Source organism: Pseudochaenichthys georgianus, chromosome 1 (assembly GCF_902827115.2).
Source record: "Pseudochaenichthys georgianus chromosome 1, fPseGeo1.2, whole genome shotgun sequence".
Classification (NCBI taxonomy): Eukaryota; Metazoa; Chordata; class Actinopteri; order Perciformes; family Channichthyidae; genus Pseudochaenichthys; species Pseudochaenichthys georgianus.
This window is the reverse complement of record NC_047503.1, coordinates 45,046,380-45,064,339: the sequence shown is the minus strand read 5'-3', so window position 1 is coordinate 45,064,339 and position 17,960 is coordinate 45,046,380. Positions and strand designations below refer to the sequence as shown.

General features: G+C 41.1%; 1 long non-coding RNA gene across 1 annotated transcript; it reads right to left on the bottom strand.

The window, feature by feature from the left end:
- Positions 1-8,650: 8,650 nt before the first annotated feature.
- LOC117450913 (uncharacterized) lies at positions 8,651-17,383 on the bottom strand. Its single transcript, XR_004552610.2, has 3 exons — positions 17,309-17,383; positions 17,069-17,167; positions 8,651-10,267 (listed from the first exon to the last, which is right to left on the bottom strand). It is a non-coding gene; the product is annotated as an uncharacterized lncRNA (long non-coding RNA).
- Positions 17,384-17,960: the final 577 nt, after the last annotated feature.

Here is a 17,960-nt window from a genome sequence, read left to right as displayed (position 1 = left end):
TTAGTCAGGACAGGAATGTAGTTGTACCCCCATTCTGCCCCCCCCCCCCGACACGGTATAGCACCGGCGCTCAGCCAATCGCAGACACATCCTCAAAATGATCTCCACCTGACCCTCCATCTCTGCATCATAGCTGAGAAAACTGTGAATCCCTCATTTCCTCCCCCCTTGTTCCCCCCCCCTTGTTTCCTCCCCCCTTGTTTCCTCCCCCCCCCCCCCCCCCCCCTTGTTTTCTCCACGCTCATTTTGAATGCATGAAGGGTGATTTGCTGCTTTTGTTCTAACAAATGATCGGTTTCATTTCCCCTCCCGTTCTCCGTTAGTCGCTCCCTCCTCTTGTGATTGTGCAGAATGGGGTTATAACAGTAGTGTGTGTGTGTGAGTGTGTGTGTGTGTGTGTGTTGTAGTTTTCAACAACACTGATTCTCCATTGCTAATAAATGGTTAGGGCGAGGCGAGCAGCGCTAGCATGGTACTACATTGTAAACTGTATAATGCAAGCTTTTTTTTGCGGACGATGTTCCTTTAAATGAAGTAAGTGAAAAAGGTCATGGTTACCTGTCCCCCCCCCCCTCCCCAAACCCCCCCCCAAAAGCTCACTATTTAACCCCCCGTTTCTCTATCAGGGAAATGGAAGATATCGGCGTGTTTTATAAGACATCGATGCAGTGGTTTATTTAAATGTTGAGATAATCTTATATTCTAAGAAGAGGGAAAGCGAGTATAATAATTTAACACTTCTCTTCGAGGCCTTTTTCATTCTGCAAGACATCAGGAAACGCCTCGGTGACGAACTCGGAGGCCTTGAAAGGGTTCCACTGGTTTGTCGAAGCGGTGAAGAAAGGAGGTTTCCACGTACCGTCAAATGTATCTAATGTGACAGATTATGCAGACTTGTTGAGCGAGTATATCTATATAGAATTTACAATTTGATGTGTTTTTATTTTTTGAAAACATCCCGAGCAAGAACCTGTTGTCGAGCCCCCCCCCCCATCCCAAAACACCCTGGAACATTTGTTGTTGTTTCTTTTCTTTATTTGTGTTTCAAACTACAGTTGGTGTTCATTAAAGTGAAAAAGGATTATAAACAAAACTAAACGATGTGAAATTAGTGCAAGTTGATTTTAATGAGCGAGGTGAGAGCGCAGGCCTGGAAAGCAGATCTGTAATTTATTTTGTATGGTCTCACACCGGGAGGAGATGATCACATTGGATCACAAATGGATGAAGCGGCACTGAAACTGATGAATAACCTGTACATATATAACACCTAATGGAAAATAAAATTGGTTGCAGAATGACGTAGATGATTACCGAGAGAAAATCCACGTCTACTTATTCTTTGGTTTCGTAAAGTGTCGTTCAGGCGTTTGGCTTTCAGCGTGTTTCATGTTTTCCTGTCTTCCGTTCTTACTAATGCAGCGGATCCCAACCGGAGCGCAGCGGATCCCAACCCGAGCGCAGCGGATCCCAACCGGAGCGCAGCGCAAGTGGTCCGCCAAATAATTTGCAAAACATTATGATTTGTGTGGAAACATTTTCATTATTAAGATTTTAATTTGAACCTCCTTTCTTTTCTCTTTCTTGATCCTCCTTAGCAACGCTCATTACAGTTGTCATGGCAATTTTAATGTTCCAATGTCCTTTTGCCATGACGTCACAGGAGGGTTTGGAGGGATCCGGACGCAGACACAAACCGATGATTTTCCCGTCTTTTGCTGCAGTTTAGAATTATGTTTTATTTTATCGTTTACATACCAAGGTTTAATTAGTCTAGTTGTGGTGAGCATCTGCCAGGCTGGTGGAATCGGTGTCCTCGGCCTTTCCTGTCACCAGTGGCGGTTCTAGACCAATTTGACTGGGGGGGCAGTTATTTTCTGAGGGGGGCACAATGAAAGACAGACCGTATGAAGTAATTGCGCATACACCTAAGAAAACAATGCAATACAGTTATTGGTATTTGTTTCATTACACATTACATATGCTTACCTTCGTGTGCTGTTTGTGTCTGCGGGACCCGGTTTCAGTGTTTACTAAAAGAAAATCTATGAATTTTAATTATTTGAACCTGATTTAATTGGGGGTGGACCTCACCTCCTCTAGGGGGGGTCCTCACCTCCTCTAGGGGGGTCCGGGGGCATGCAGCCCAGTAAGAGGTTTTTTTAAATGTTGAAGTTAAAAGCCTCAATCTGGTGCACTTTGAGCACAACATGAATGTATGGATACAGCTCTCAACACTCTATGAAAGGGAGATGAATACTTTTCAATAATCAAAACATCTTTAGAATATGATCACAGCCAATAACCAATCATTTAAACTAGTTTATTCTTATCTTATGTTACCTATAGTTAGTATTCTTTTTATTTATAGATGTTTTACTAATCACTCCCCTTTCAAAAACATATTTGTTATTTATTTATATTTCCGTCAGCCAAGAAATCGTTTAATCATAAACTTTTTTTTGCTTTTTTCCTTCATTTTTAGGGGGGCCAAAGTCAGTTTTAGGGGGGCACTGCCCCCCCCCCCCCCCCTAGAACCGCCCCTGCCTGTCACCTATGACCCTTTGTATACACCCGGTGCAGCCCCGCCACCAAGTGTCCAAAAATAATATTGCAATATAAAGTAAACTGAGAAACCAACAACACCCATAACATGGCTCCTACAACAGTCATTGACAGCTGTCTGTTCTACCGGATTTACAACGTGTCACATGTTCTGTTTTGACCAATCAGAACTTTATTTAGCCTCCGTGTTGTTTATGGTTGAATGTGGGCCTCATGCATTTGTTGAGTCTTGAGGCCCTGAGTTGGGAACCGCTGTTCTAATGAGTCAGAGTTTGGTTCAATGTGATGTTGGTTCTGACTCAAAGAAAGAGGAGAATCTGCACGGCTTCAGTCCAATACAGCAGCTCTTGATGATTCAGATATTTGTTGCTGCCAGACATTTATCAGACACATCCCTTCTCTAATAATCCCCAAGTAAAGAGGCCCGATTCTGCTTTCTGGGCTTCTCCCTTTCCTGTAGACTCTAAGTCTCTCTATAACCTGTTGCTGCACTCGTTTGCGAGGAAGGATTCAAGAGGACATTTGTTTCTACATTCTGGTTGAGGTCCGAGGATATACAGTTCCTAAAATAGCAGTTACTTTGTGGTGAGAAATGAAGTGACATGAGAAACATGTAGTTTCACCGCGTGGACACCAGGGGGCAGAGCAGCTTCATTTGAGCTCATCCTAAAAGAGCCTCTCGCCTTTCATCCTAAAGGAGATACTAAAGATCAGCCAGTAAATAGGAAGACATTGGAGATAAAACACAAACAAATGTAAGGGGACATTATTATTTTTCTGAGTTCCTTTTGATTACATCTTTTTTCTTTAGGTTTTGAAAAAAAGGTCCCAATCTCTGGGAACCCTTCAGCTTTGCGATGATTCGTTTCCCAGCTGATCGAGGGGCTTCTCGAAAGTGGAAGACGTGTTAAAAGAAAACACCATCCTTTTATCTCAACAATCCAGAGCAGTAGAAAACATTCATAATTATAACACGGGATCCCGAGGAACAGTTTGACCTCTGGACTCAATTTACGGAGGGCTCGTTCTTTGGCCGGTTCATTTACCAGAGCATTCAACGAGGGACCAAGGAGACCAAGACGGCGTTGAGAAGACTTCCGCATTTGAATCGGAATTTCATCAGTTACTGAATTTGACTCGATGACTTTTCCACAAAGTCAAATGAAAGGCATGTTCCTGTTATTATTAAAGGCTAATTTCGGAGGGTAACTCCAGCACAGGTAACATTATTCAAAAAAGTACATTGATTTACATTCAGGGATACAAGAACATACAATTACAACTGGTGAACGCCAACAAATTGCAGTTTAGTCCCTTTTTACAGCATGAAACAAAGGCAGGACACTGTTTTGAGTTGGAGTGAGAATCAGAGACGATACAAGTCATATTAAAAAAGAAGGAACGATAGATACAAGTAAATCCAAAAGACATCTGATTTCAGACAGCATTCCTCATTGGTCGGCAGATTCCCACAACGATTACGAACATGATTGAACAACAAATATTAAAATAAATAAAAACGGACTTCTAAACTGGCTGAGCCTTCATTTGTTTCTTTGCATTAGATCTAGAGAAAGAGCTCCTCCTTCAGGTTGGTGCAAGAACCAGTTGATGTGGTTTCAAGACATCTAAAAACTCAGGTTTTGAATTGTTGATGTCGGCACGTGTAGTTTCCACCGTAGATGAGGGTCGGCTCGAATAGCTTCTAGAAGGAGTAGCATCAGGAAGCTAGCAGATGCTAATCAGCAGTAAACACAAAGCAGGCCTGAGCTCGATGGGAACGTCAGTAGTCCTGCAGGTATTTGGTCACAGTTTGAACGATGTTCCTGAGGAGGAGGACGTGGATGTGTGCAGTCTGAGTGGAGGTAGAGATATTTGGTCATTTTAGTCTCATGGAAAACATGATATTTGGGCCGAGGAGTCACAACTCACTTTAGGGTGGTCCAGAGTCCAGACGACACTGAAGAGTCGCAGATTCTCCCTCTAGTTAAAATGTTAAGGACAAAAAACGTACACACACACACACACACACACACACACACACACACACACACACACACACACACACACCACACCACACACACACACACACACACCACACACACACACACACACACACACACCACACACACACACACACACACACACACACACACACACACACACCACACACACACACACACACACACCCCTCCCTGTAAATGTGCTGCTTGAAAACTAGATTGGAAGTGACTAAAATAAAAACGATGTACTGTATGACACAGCGTTGCCATGCCAACACACACAATTTACTGATATTTGGGCCGAGAGCGAGGAGTCACTTTAGGGTCATTCCAGAATTAGAACTTTAAAAAAATGAACCCTTCTTGTTCCAGATGTTCAGGAAGTTACTCATCAATTTATTTCACTTCCTTCTGGCAGCTCGGGCATCAAAGGTTCACTTCTTATTGGATCTGTGATTATTAAGTCTAGCGCTCAATGAACTAGAACTTTGAAACACATTTTAAAATGTCTATTAAACTCTTGATCTAAATATAACTTAAACGTTGTGTTCATTTTGAGGTAACTTCTCAGATATATTGTTAGTTGTTGCTTAGGCTCCCTGGTGGCGATAAAAAGAGGGATAATCTGGGGAAATAAAATGCGTTTAAAGCGGGTAGATTATGCTAATTACACGTAAACATTACATCTGACTAAAGATAATAGGTGCGACCGGAAATGTCCTGCATTTCTGGAATGACCCTTTTATTGGTCCCATTGTTTTTAATCCTGTATATTTGTACCTCTGCCAGCAGGGAGGATATCAAATATATCTGGTTCGTTTTTCAGCAGGAAAACGGAACATTTGGCGGCGGGTAAAAAACAGTCGATGGTGGTTTGATACTTTTATGTGGCTATACTAGCATGAGGAACATGATGGGTACATTTTGTAATTTCATCCAGTAGTAAAGAAAGGAAACATATTTGATTATTGATTCAGAGCCGTCTTTGAATGAATAAAAAGCAGTTTAAATGCCCATTTATATACAACAATAAATGTGTGAGTGTGTTGAGAGATATTGTTGTGGAGAGTCATTTATATATAAATCACAAAATACATTTGTGAATCCTTCTGTGAGCATGTATTAACATTGAGACTGATCTGACTCCATACGGATTAAGTTCACCTGGAATGGTATCATTGACTTTTCTATATTGGTCCCATGACGCCCCTCGACTGAAATGCTTCCTGTTCAATTTCCCCACTGACTTCTTAACACTCTGAGAGTCCACATCACAAAATACTCTAAACTGTCATCTGCCCTTCACCGCTCACCTCAGCACCGACCCCTCTCCACTGTCCGTGTTCTGCCTCTGACTCGCTCTCGAGCGCCTGGATGTCAAGAGAGGTGGTGAGTGATCACTATTTAGAGTCTATGCAAGTTTACATCAGTGTTAAGATGCTCGTCACTACTGTAAATACTGCATCCCTTAGCCTTCGTCTTCAATATGCTTTATCACACTGGATGGAGCTGCTTCTTTGCCGTCTGGTGAGTCGCTGGATCTGCAGCTAAAAGAATAACCATCGGAGAACTGTTTTTCTTCATTATGCATGAAGTGAAATATCTCACGCCTTTGTTGTTTTACTTGTGATGATTAGTTTACAGATCATGAAAATCAATAATCCTGTATCTCAAGATAGTATATTAGATAAGACCAATCAAGCAGATACTTCGACCTTCTGAAAAGTTTGTTCATTTATACTCAATACTTAGTCAGGGCTCCTTTTTCCCTCCTGTCTCCTCCACCTCAGCCCCGCCCTGCAGCAGCATCAAGCGCTCCTGTCTCCTCCACCTCAGCAGAGCCCTGCAGCAGCATCAAGCGCTCCTGTCTCCTCCACCTCAGCCCCGCCCTGCAGCAGCATCAAGCGCTCCTGTCTCCTCCACCTCAGCAGAGCCCTGCAGCAGCATCAAGCGCTCCTGTCTCCTCCACCTCAGCAGAGCCCTGCAGCAGCATCAAGCGCTCCTGTCTCCTCCACCTCAGCAGAGCCCCGTAGCAGCATCAAGCGCTCCTGTCCCCTCCACCTCAGCAGAGCCCTGCAGCAGCATCAAGCGCTCCTGTCCCCTCCACCTCAGCAGAGCCCCGCAGCAGCATCAAGCGCTCCTGTCCCCTCCACCTCAGCAGAGCCAAGTGATACCATGTGGTCTCAAAACAGCTGTCTGATGATGATGATGATGATGATGGATGAAGAAAGGCAAGGAGAGTCAGGCTAGGTAAGGTGTTGAGGAGTTAGATTGAGGCCTTGAGTATTTAAATGTAGACAGTTGGAATGAATGTAAATAGCGGTAAAAACCAGTCGGTTTCTGTCAAATCTATTATTTGGGTTATAGAGTTTGCGTCCAGTTATAAAAACACGGGCACCACAAACCACATATTTTAATGTGGAAGTAGATGACAGCCCTCTCTTCCCTGATTAGGAGAGCGCCCTCTGCTGCAATTAATGTGAATTACAGTAAAAACCATAATGATGTAAAATAGTTCTTTTTTTTTTCTTTTTTCACTCCAAGTAGGGAATGAGTCCTTACCCCAAGTGAAGGAGTTCAAGTATCTCGGGGTCTTGTTCTCGAGTGAGGGAACAATGGAGCGTGAGATGGGCCGGAGAATCGGAGCAGCGGGAGCGGTACTGCAGTTGCTTTACCGCACCGTCGTGACGAAAAGGGAGCTGAGCCGGAAGGCAAAGCTCTCTGTCTACCGGGCCATCTTCGTTCCTACCCTCACCTACGGTCATGAAGGATGGGTCGTGACCGAAAGAACGAAATCGCGGATACAAGTGGCCGAGATGGGTTTCTCCGCAGGGTGGCTGGTGTCTCCCTTCGGAGCGTCCACACTACAGCTCCAAAAATAGCTTGGAGCTGGGCGTGTCTGGAGCTTGGGGATTTTATTCAAGCAACACGGCCAACAACCAATCACATGAATCTCCCGCCCCCGACATACAAAGCAAAAAACCCCGGGGATTTTATGCGAGCAATATATATATAAACTCCCCAAACAGGCGAAAACCTACCAGTTTCCCCCACTGTCTCTGCCACCTCCCTCCATGCCTGGTTCCTCCGGTTTGTATCCCGGGAGGTGAAGAGGGTCTGGTCATACAAAACCGGGTGATTCGCTACGGCGATAGTTAGTTTCTCCTCCGACTTTTTTTGAAATATAGAAATGAACGGCGGGATATCTCTCCCAGCTTAGACGCGGTTTGATTGGCTACAGCTTCAGCTGTCAGATTTTGGGAAACGGGATTTGATTGGCTGGCGCTGGCTACTCCGGCGTCCAGGCGACCAGAAGTTGAACAATGTTCAACTTCTGGTCGCCTGAGACGCCTCGCTCGGCTACCCACAATTCAGTTCGGCGAAAAAGCGCGGCTACGTGACGTCACCCCATTGAAAATGAATGGGCAGCTTGGAGCTGCTTGGAGCTTTCGACGCTGTAGTGTAGACGGGCCGTAGGGATAAGGTGAGAAGTTCGGTCATCAGGGAGGGACTCGGAGTTGAGCCGCTCCTCCTTCGCGTCGAAAGGAGCCAGTTGAGGTGGTTCGGGCACCTAGTTAGGATGCCACCTGGGCGCCTCCCTAGGGAGGTGTTCCAGGCACGTCCAGCTGGGAAGAGACCAAGGGGTAGACCTAGGACCAGGTGGAGGGATTATATCTCTTCTGGCCTGGGAGCGCCTTGGGATCCCCCAGTCAGAGCTGGTTGATGTCGCCAGGGAAAAGGAAGTTTGGGGCTCTCTGCTGGAACTGCTGCCCCCGCGACCCGACCACGGATACGCGGGAGAAGAAGGATGGTTCTTTTTTTGAAATAAAATGTTGTGTGAAATTATAGGTTTTAATTTTGTATTTGTGTTTATTTAAAATAAAACAAACTCCCTAAAAACGTGTACAGCTTCTGTGTGCTTTTATTAACATCGGGATGTACTGTGATGCAGTACTGTGGTTATCTAAAGAGACTTCATAACAGAGTTCTTACAATTCAACGAGGGTCAGACTCCAGACTCTTGAATGCCACTCAAAATTAAATTCAAGACCAATTTAAAAGAAATTCTTTATTTAACCAGATAAAAGCATCGAAATAAAATCTCATTTACAAGGCATTACACATAACACAGACAATCATTTTTTTAAATAATTTTACAATAACCATTTGCAGAACATTTTATTAAAAAAAATAAGATTCTTAAAATCCTTTCCTTCATTCGGAGTTTAAAAAAGATTGATTTAAGACATTTTGATGCCAATTAAGGCATTTTATTAGACTAATAATTTGAATTAACCGGATCTGATACTTAGATTATTTTGAAGTGTTAACGTAAATACAAAAACAGGATTGATCTGATCTACAGTTTGCATTACATCTCCAGCACTAACTCTGGTCTTGCCTGAAGTGAATATATCTCCACTCTCCTTGTTGCTGAGTCTGAATCTTTATTGTAAGTGGCTTTGGATAAAAGCCTCAGCTAAATGTCATGTCATCACTCCTGTGTGATATATGCAATATGTAATGTAAAGCACATATTAGATTAGTCTCTAATTATTTATAATCAGGAATTACTTATTTTAAACCTTATAAGGTTCAAGTTTCAATGCTTTAAGTTTCATGTGTTCATAGCTACAGTTTAGATATGTCAATGAACATCTGAGGTCACAGGCTCCTCCCACAGTGCAACACAATAACAGAGAAAATAGTGCAAGTAATTAATACAAATAAAATAGTATATAAATAGTCCAGATTACTCTATATACAAGTAATTGGAATATTGATTGACATATAAGCTGCTAACAGATGGATGTTCTTTCAAAAGCAGGTGTTGAACAGTCTCATGGACGCTATGGGTTTATTCTAGGGCTGGACGGTATGGATCATATATCACAATATGTTCTGACCAAATACAGATATCATTGTTGTGATGAAACTGCAGGACTTATATTTGTTGTGGTCTAAAAATATTTACACGATGACATGTTGGCAAGTCATTTGGATATCTCCACCGAGTGGGTAAAAACAGATGATGCTAGTTTGTAAATGACATATTTTCACTTAAAGGTGGGGGGGTAGTTCACTTCAGAAACACTTGTTATATTCCATGGAATGCTCTGAACATCCCGAAAGCAATGAATACATGAAATGCTTTGACAATAAATACATTAAAATATTTCATCTCTGGAAGCCGTGGCGCTGTAGAAAGCTCGACCAATCATCTGAGCCGGCTAAAGTAGCTGGATGGCCTACCTGCCTGTCAGCCTTCCATCGGGGCACACACTTATCTCGTGCCCTCATTGGTCATGTGCGCGTTCGTGTGTGTTGGGGGAGGGGCTCTGTGAGGAAGTGGCCGATTTCTTCCGGTTGTGTATTTTCAAATTCTAGCGCACTCCAGCTGGTTTCTCAAAAATTACCTCCCCCACCTTTAAATGATTTTCAAACCAGGAAAAGACCTGTGGGATATCACCATGTCAGAAATCTATCACCATATCTGGTCTTATGAAATGAAACAAATATTATATCGATATATTGCCCTAGCTTTTTAAACTTCGCCTGAGGGCTCTTTGGGTTCATTGTTGTGGTCCTTGACCTCTGACCCCTCTTTCTGCTGATCTTCACCCCCCTCTGCGGCTCCGGTCCTCGGCTCCTTCAGTTCCTCACCCTTCACCACCGGATCTCCTCCTTTCTTACAATCGCTGTGAGAAACATGGAGAACACCGCGTTAGACGCTTTAGCCAATTAAGGAAAGAAGCGATAACATTTAAAGAGGTCCTTTTATGCTTTTTGGGGTTTTCCCTTTTTGTTTTGGTGCATGTAAATGGTCTCCAAAGGCTAAAATCCCTGTGTTCCCTCCAGAGGGAGTTTCTCTCACACACAGTAAAAGAAAAAAGAAAAGCCATTCAGACTAGCTGCACCTTCACCAGCTTTGAGAACACTTTAATGATCAATCATTATAAAACACATCATATATATTATTCTGAAATGGACCAATCTGCACAACGACTACTTTTACTTTGGTACTCAAGTACACGATCTGAGTACTTCTACTTTTACTCAAGTACACGATCTGAGTACTTCTACTTTTACTCAAGTACAAGATCTGAGTACTTCTACTTTTACTCGAGTACAAGACCTGAGTACTTCTACTTTTACTCAAGAACAAGATCTGAGTACTTCTACTTTTACTCAAGAACAAGATCTGAGGCCTTCTACTTTTACTCAAGTACAAGACCTGAGTACTTCTACTTTTACTCAAGAACAAGATCTGAGGCCTTCTACTTTTACTCAAGTACAAGACCTGAGTACTTCTACTTTTACTCAAGAACAAGATCTGAGTACTTCTACTTTTACTCAAGAACAAGATCTGAGGCCTTCTACTTTTACTCAAGCACAAGATCTGAGTACTTCTACTTTTACTCAAGTACAAGATCTGAGTACTTCTACTTTTACTCAAGTACAAGATCTGAGTACTTCTACTTTTACTCAAGTACAAAATCTGAGTACTTCTACTTTTACTCAAGTACAAGATCTGACTACTTCTACTTTTACTCAAGTACAAGATCTGAGTACTTCTACTTCTACTCAAGTACAAGACCTGAGTACTTCTACTTTTACTCAAGTACAAGATCTGAGTACTTCTACTTCTACTCAAGTACAAGATCTGAGTACTTCTACTTCTACTCAAGTACAAGACCTGAGTACTTCTACTTTTACTCAAGAACAAGATCTGAGGCCTTCTACTTTTACTCAAGTACAAGAACTGAGTACTTCTACTTTTACTCAAGTACAAGATCTGAGTACTTCTACTTCTACTCAAGTACAAGACCTGAGTACTTCTACTTTTACTCAAGTACAAGATCTGAGTACTTCTACTTCTACTCAAGTACAAGACCTGAGTACTTCTACTTTTACTCAAGTACAAGACCTGAGTACTTCTACTTTTACTCAAGTACAAGATCTGAGTACTTCTACTTTTACTCAAGTACAAGACCTGAGTACTTCTACTTTTACTCAAGTACAAGATCTGAGTACTTCTACTTCTACTCAAGTACAAGACCTGAGTACTTCTACTTTTACTCAAGAACAAGATCTGAGGCCTTCTACTTTTGCTCAAGTACAAGACCTGAGTACTTCTACTTCTACTCAAGTACAAGACCTGAGTACTTCTACTTTTACTCAAGAACAAGATCTGAGGCCTTCTACTTTTACTCAAGTACAAGACCTGAGTACTTCTACTTTTACTCAAGTACAAGATCTGAGTACTTCTACTTCTACTCAAGTACAAGACCTGAGTACTTCTACTTTCACTCAAGAACAAGATCTGAGGCCTTCTACTTTTACTCAAGTACAAGACCTGAGTACTTCTACTTTTACTCAAGTACAAGACCTGAGTACTTCTACTTTTACTCAAGTACAAGATCTGAGTACTTCTACTTCTACTCAAGTACAAGACCTGAGTACTTCTACTTTTACTCAAGTACAAGACCTGAGTACTTCTACTTTTACTCAAGAACAAGATCTGAGGCCTTCTACTTTTACTCAAGTACAAGACCTGAGTACTTCTACTTTTACTCAAGTACAAGATCTGAGTACTTCTACTTTTACTCAAGTACAAGATCTGAGTACTTCTACTTCTACTCAAGTACAAGACCTGAGTACTTCTACTTTTACTCAAGTACAAGACCTGAGTACTTCTACTTTTACTCAAGAACAAGATCTGAGTACTTCTACTTTTACTCAAGTACACAATCTGAGTACTTCTACTTTTACTCAAGTACAAGACCTGAGTACTTCTACTTTTACTCAAGTACAAGATCTGAGGCCTTCTACTTTTACTCAAGTACAAGATCTGAGTACTTTTACTCAAGAACAAGATCTGAGTACTTCTACTTTTACTCAAGTACACGATCTGAGTACTTCTACTTTTACTCAAGTACAAGATCTGAGTACTTCTACTTCTACTCAAGTACAAGATCTGAGTACTTCTACTTCTACTCAAGTACAAGACCTGAGTACTTCTACTTTTACTCAAGAACAAGATCTGAGGCCTTCTACTTTTACTCAATTACAAGACCTGAGTACTTCTACTTTTACTCAAGTACAAGATCTGAGTACTTATACTTCTACTCAAGTACAAGACCTGAGTACTTCTACTTTCACTCAAGAACAAGATCTGAGGCCTTCTACTTTTACTCAAGTACAAGACCTGAGTACTTCTACTTTTACTCAAGTACAAGACCTGAGTACTTCTACTTTTACTCAAGAACAAGATCTGAGGCCTTCTACTTTTACTCAAGTACAAGACCTGAGTACTTCTACTTCTACTCAAGTACAAGACCTGAGTACTTCTACTTTACTCAAGAACAAGATCTGAGGCCTTCTACTTTTACTCAAGTACAAGACCTGAGTACTTCTACTTTTACTCAAGTACAAGATCTGAGTACTTCTACTTCTACTCAAGTACAAGACCTGAGTACTTCTACTTTTACTCAAGAACAAGATCTGAGGCCTTCTACTTTTACTCAAGTACAAGATCTGAGTACTTCTACTTCTACTCAAGTACAAGACCTGAGTACTTCTACTTTTACTCGAGTACAAGATCTGAGTACTTCTACTTTTACTCAAGAACAAGATCTGAGGCCTTCTACTTTTACTCAAGTACAAGACCTGAGTACTTCTACTCAAGTACAAGACCTGAGTACTTCTACTTCTACTCAAGTACAAGACCTGAGTACTTCTACTTTTACTCAAGAACAAGATCTGAGGCCTTCTACTTTTACTCAAGTACAAGACCTGAGTACTTCTACTTTTACTCAAGAACAAGATCTGAGTACTTCTACTTTTACTCAAGTACAAGATCTGAGTACTTCTACTTTACTCAAGTACAAGATCTGAGTACTTCTACTTCTACTCAAGTACAAGACCTGAGTACTTCTACTTTTACTCGAGTACAAGATCTGAGTACTTCTACTTTTACTCAAGAACAAGATCTGAGGCCTTCTACTTTTACTCAAGTACAAGACCTGAGTACTTCTACTTTTACTCAAGTACAAGATCTGAGTACTTCTACTTCTACTCAAGTACAAGACCTGAGTACTTCTACTTTCACTCAAGAACAAGATCTGAGGCCTTCTACTTTTACTCAAGTACAAGACCTGAGTACTTCTACTTCTACTCAAGTACAAGATCTGAGGCCTTCTACTTTTACTCAAGAACAAGATCTGAGGCCTTCTACTTTTACTCAAGTACAAGACCTGAGTACTTCTACTTTTACTCAAGTACAAGATCTGAGTACTTCTACTTCTACTCAAGTACAAGACCTGAGTACTTCTACTTTTACTCAAGAACAAGATCTGAGGCCTTCTACTTTTACTCAAGTACAAGATCTGAGTACTTCTACTTCTACTCAAGTACAAGACCTGAGTACTTCTACTTTTACTCGAGTACAAGATCTGAGTACTTCTACTTTTACTCAAGAACAAGATCTGAGGCCTTCTACTTTTACTCAAGTACAAGACCTGAGTACTTCTACTTCTACTCAAGTACAAGACCTGAGTACTTCTACTTTTACTCAAGAACAAGATCTGAGGCCTTCTACTTTTACTCAAGTACAAGACCTGAGTACTTCTACTTTTACTCAAGAACAAGATCTGAGTACTTCTACTTTTACTCAAGTACAAGATCTGAGTACTTCTACTTCTACTCAAGTACAAGACCTGAGTACTTCTACTTTTACTCAAGAACAAGATCTGAGGCCTTCTACTTTTACTCAAGTACAAGATCTGAGGCCTTCTACTTTTACTCAAGTACAAGACCTGAGTACTTCTACTTCTACTCAAGTACAAGACCTGAGTACTTCTACTTTTACTCAAGAACAAGATCTGAGGCCTTCTACTTTTACTCAAGTACAAGACCTGAGTACTTCTACTTTTACTCAAGAACAAGATCTGAGTACTTCTACTTTAGTCAAGTACAGATCTGAGTACTTCTACTTCTACTCAAGTACAAGATCTGAGTACTTCTACTTTTACTCAAGTACAAGATCTGAGTACTTCTACTTTTACTCAAGTACAAGATCTGAGTACTTCTACTTTTACTCAAGTACAAGACCTGAGTACTTCTACTTTTACTCAAGTACACAATCTGAGTACTTCTACTTTTACTCAAGCACCAGACCTGAGTACTTCTACTTTTCTCAAGTACACAATCTGAGTACTTCTACTTTTACTCAAGCACCAGACCTGAGTACTTCTACTTTTCTCAAGTACAAGATCTGAGTACTTCTACTTTTACTCAAGTACAAGATCTGAGTACTTTTACTCAAGAACAAGATTCTGAGTACTTCTACTTTTACTCAAGTACACGATCTGAGTACTTCTACTTTTACTCAAGTACAAGATCTGAGTACTTCTACTTCTACTCAAGTACAAGATCTGAGTACTTCTACTTCTACTCAAGTACAAGACCTGAGTACTTCTACTTTTACTCAAGAACAAGATCTGAGGCCTTCTACTTTTACTCAATTACAAGACCTGAGTACTTCTACTTTTACTCAAGTACAAGATCTGAGTACTTATACTTCTACTCAAGTACAAGACCTGAGTACTTCTACTTTCACTCAAGAACAAGATCTGAGGCCTTCTACTTTTACTCAAGTACAAGACCTGAGTACTTCTACTTTTACTCAAGTACAAGACCTGAGTACTTCTACTTTTACTCAAGAACAAGATCTGAGGCCTTCTACTTTTACTCAAGTACAAGACCTGAGTACTTCTACTTCTACTCAAGTACAAGACCTGAGTACTTCTACTTTTACTCAAGAACAAGATCTGAGGCCTTCTACTTTTACTCAAGTACAAGACCTGAGTACTTCTACTTTTACTCAAGTACAAGATCTGAGTACTTCTACTTCTACTCAAGTACAAGACCTGAGTACTTCTACTTTTACTCAAGAACAAGATCTGAGGGCCTCTACTTTTACTCAAGTACAAGATCTGAGTACTTCTACTTCTACTCAAGTACAAGACGTGAGTACTTCTACTTTACCTCGAGTACAAGATCTGAGTACTTCTACTTTTACTCAAGAACAAGATCTGAGGCCTTCTACTTTTACTCAAGTACAAGACCTGAGTACTTCTACTTCTACTCAAGTACAAGACCTGAGTACTTCTACTTTTACTCAAGAACAAGATCTGAGGCCTTCTACTTTTACTCAAGTACAAGACCTGAGTACTTCTACTTTTACTCAAGAACAAGATCTGAGTACTTCTACTTTTACTCAAGTACAAGATCTGAGTACTTCTACTTTTACTCAAGTACAAGATCTGAGTACTTCTACTTCTACTCAAGTACAAGACCTGAGTACTTCTACTTTTACTCAAGAACAAGATCTGAGGCCTTCTACTTTTACTCAAGTACAAGACCTGAGTACTTCTACTTTTACTCAAGGACAAGATCTGAGTACTTCTACTTTTACTCAGTACCACATCTGAGTACTTCTACTTCTACTCAAGTACAAGACCTGAGTACTTCTACTTTTACTCAAGAACAAGGATCTGAGGCCTTCTACTTTTACTCAAGTACAAGATCTGAGGCCTCTACTTTACGTCAAGTACAAGACCTGAGTACTTCTACTTCTACTCAAGTACAAGACCTGAGTACTTCTACTTTTACTCAAGAACAAGATCTGAGGCCTTCTACTTTTACTCAAGTACAGACCTGAGTACTTCTACTTTTACTCAGAAACAAGATCTGAGTACTTCTACTTTTACTCAAGTAAAGATCTGAGTACTTCTACTTTTACTCAAGTAAACAAGATCTGAGTACTTCTACTTCTACTCAAGTACAAGACCTGAGTACTTCTACTTTTACTCGAGTACAAGATCTGAGTACTTCTACTTTTACTCAAGAACAAGATCTGAGGCCTTCTACGTTTACTCAAGTACAAGACCTGAGTACTTCTACTTTTACTCAAGTACAAGATCTGAGTACTTCTACTTCTACTCAAGTACAAGACCTGGAGTACTTCTACTTTTACTCAAGAACAAGATCTGAGGCCTTCTACTTTTACTCAAGTACAAAGATCTGAGTACTTCTACTTCTACTCAAGTACAAGACCTGAGTACTTCTACTTTTACTCGAGTACAAGATCTGGTACTTCTACTTTTACTCAAGTACACGATCTGAGTACTTCTACTTTTACTCAAGTACAAGATCTGAGGCCTTCTACTTTTACTCAAGTACAAGATCTGAGTACTTTTACTCTGTACAAACCCTGAGTACTTCTACTTTTACTCAAGTACAAGATCTGAGTACTTCTACTTTTACTCAAGTACAAGATCTGAGTACTTCTACTTTACTCAAGTACAAGATCTGAGTACTTCTACTTTTACTCAAGTACTCAGATCTGAGTACTTCTACTTTTACTCAAGTACAAGACCTGATCTTCTCCACCTGATAAAAAAGAAATGTTGTAGAGGGGAAAATGTGTGACTTACGGATCACTTGAAGTTTCACCAGGAGAACAGCGATGACAGCAGCAGCAAGAAGAGCAGCAGGAATCAGGACACCGAGGACACGGTTCCTCCGCTCTGCAGCTGAAGGTGGAAAGAAGGGGCAGAATCAGAGGGGGCTCAGTTTCTCCCCAACATAACATGTGTTGGGAGAAAATTCATTGATTATATATTTAAAAAAGTTAAACATGTATTTCTTTCATTCTTAATATTAAAGGGCATTACCCGGACCTCCCTCAGCCGGAGGGGCAGGTGCTCCCGAGTCCTTTCTCCGGTATCCGTCCCTCCTCTGTTTCAAAGGAAAGCGTCTCATTAGGGAACAAGGTTCTCTTTCTTTACGTTCTTCTTAAACAGAAATCAGAAAATAAGCCTCGAGGAGCACGAGAGGAACACAACAAACATGTTGTTACGTATCTTCTGTGGTTTATCCCTTTAGCAAAGTGTATGTTTGCTACGAGAGAATAAAGTAACAGTCGAGCCAACGTGCTAAGTTAGCCTGTGTTAGCTGTTGATCTCAGGTATTGGTCACATGGTGTGGTTTCTGGTCTTTAGAGCAAGCATGCTCATTTCTGACGTGGCGCTAATCTGAAGTAAACATTGAATACTGCTTTCTGTCCCTCCATCTTGTGACTGTGTGACTCCCTCTCTTGGATATCAGCATGTGAAGGACACTGCTCAGGACCTAGCTGATGCTCTGTATGTGAGGACTACTTCCATCCAGAGAGGATCACAGACACATGGATCCAGATGTTGAAGCTCAAGCCGGGGACCAGGGGGGGTGTTCTAACACCAAGTGTCCGTATTGAACTCAGAGTGCTTACCAACGATGAGTTCGACAGAACAGTTCAGCTCCAAAGAGTCGTCGTGGCCTGCAAGC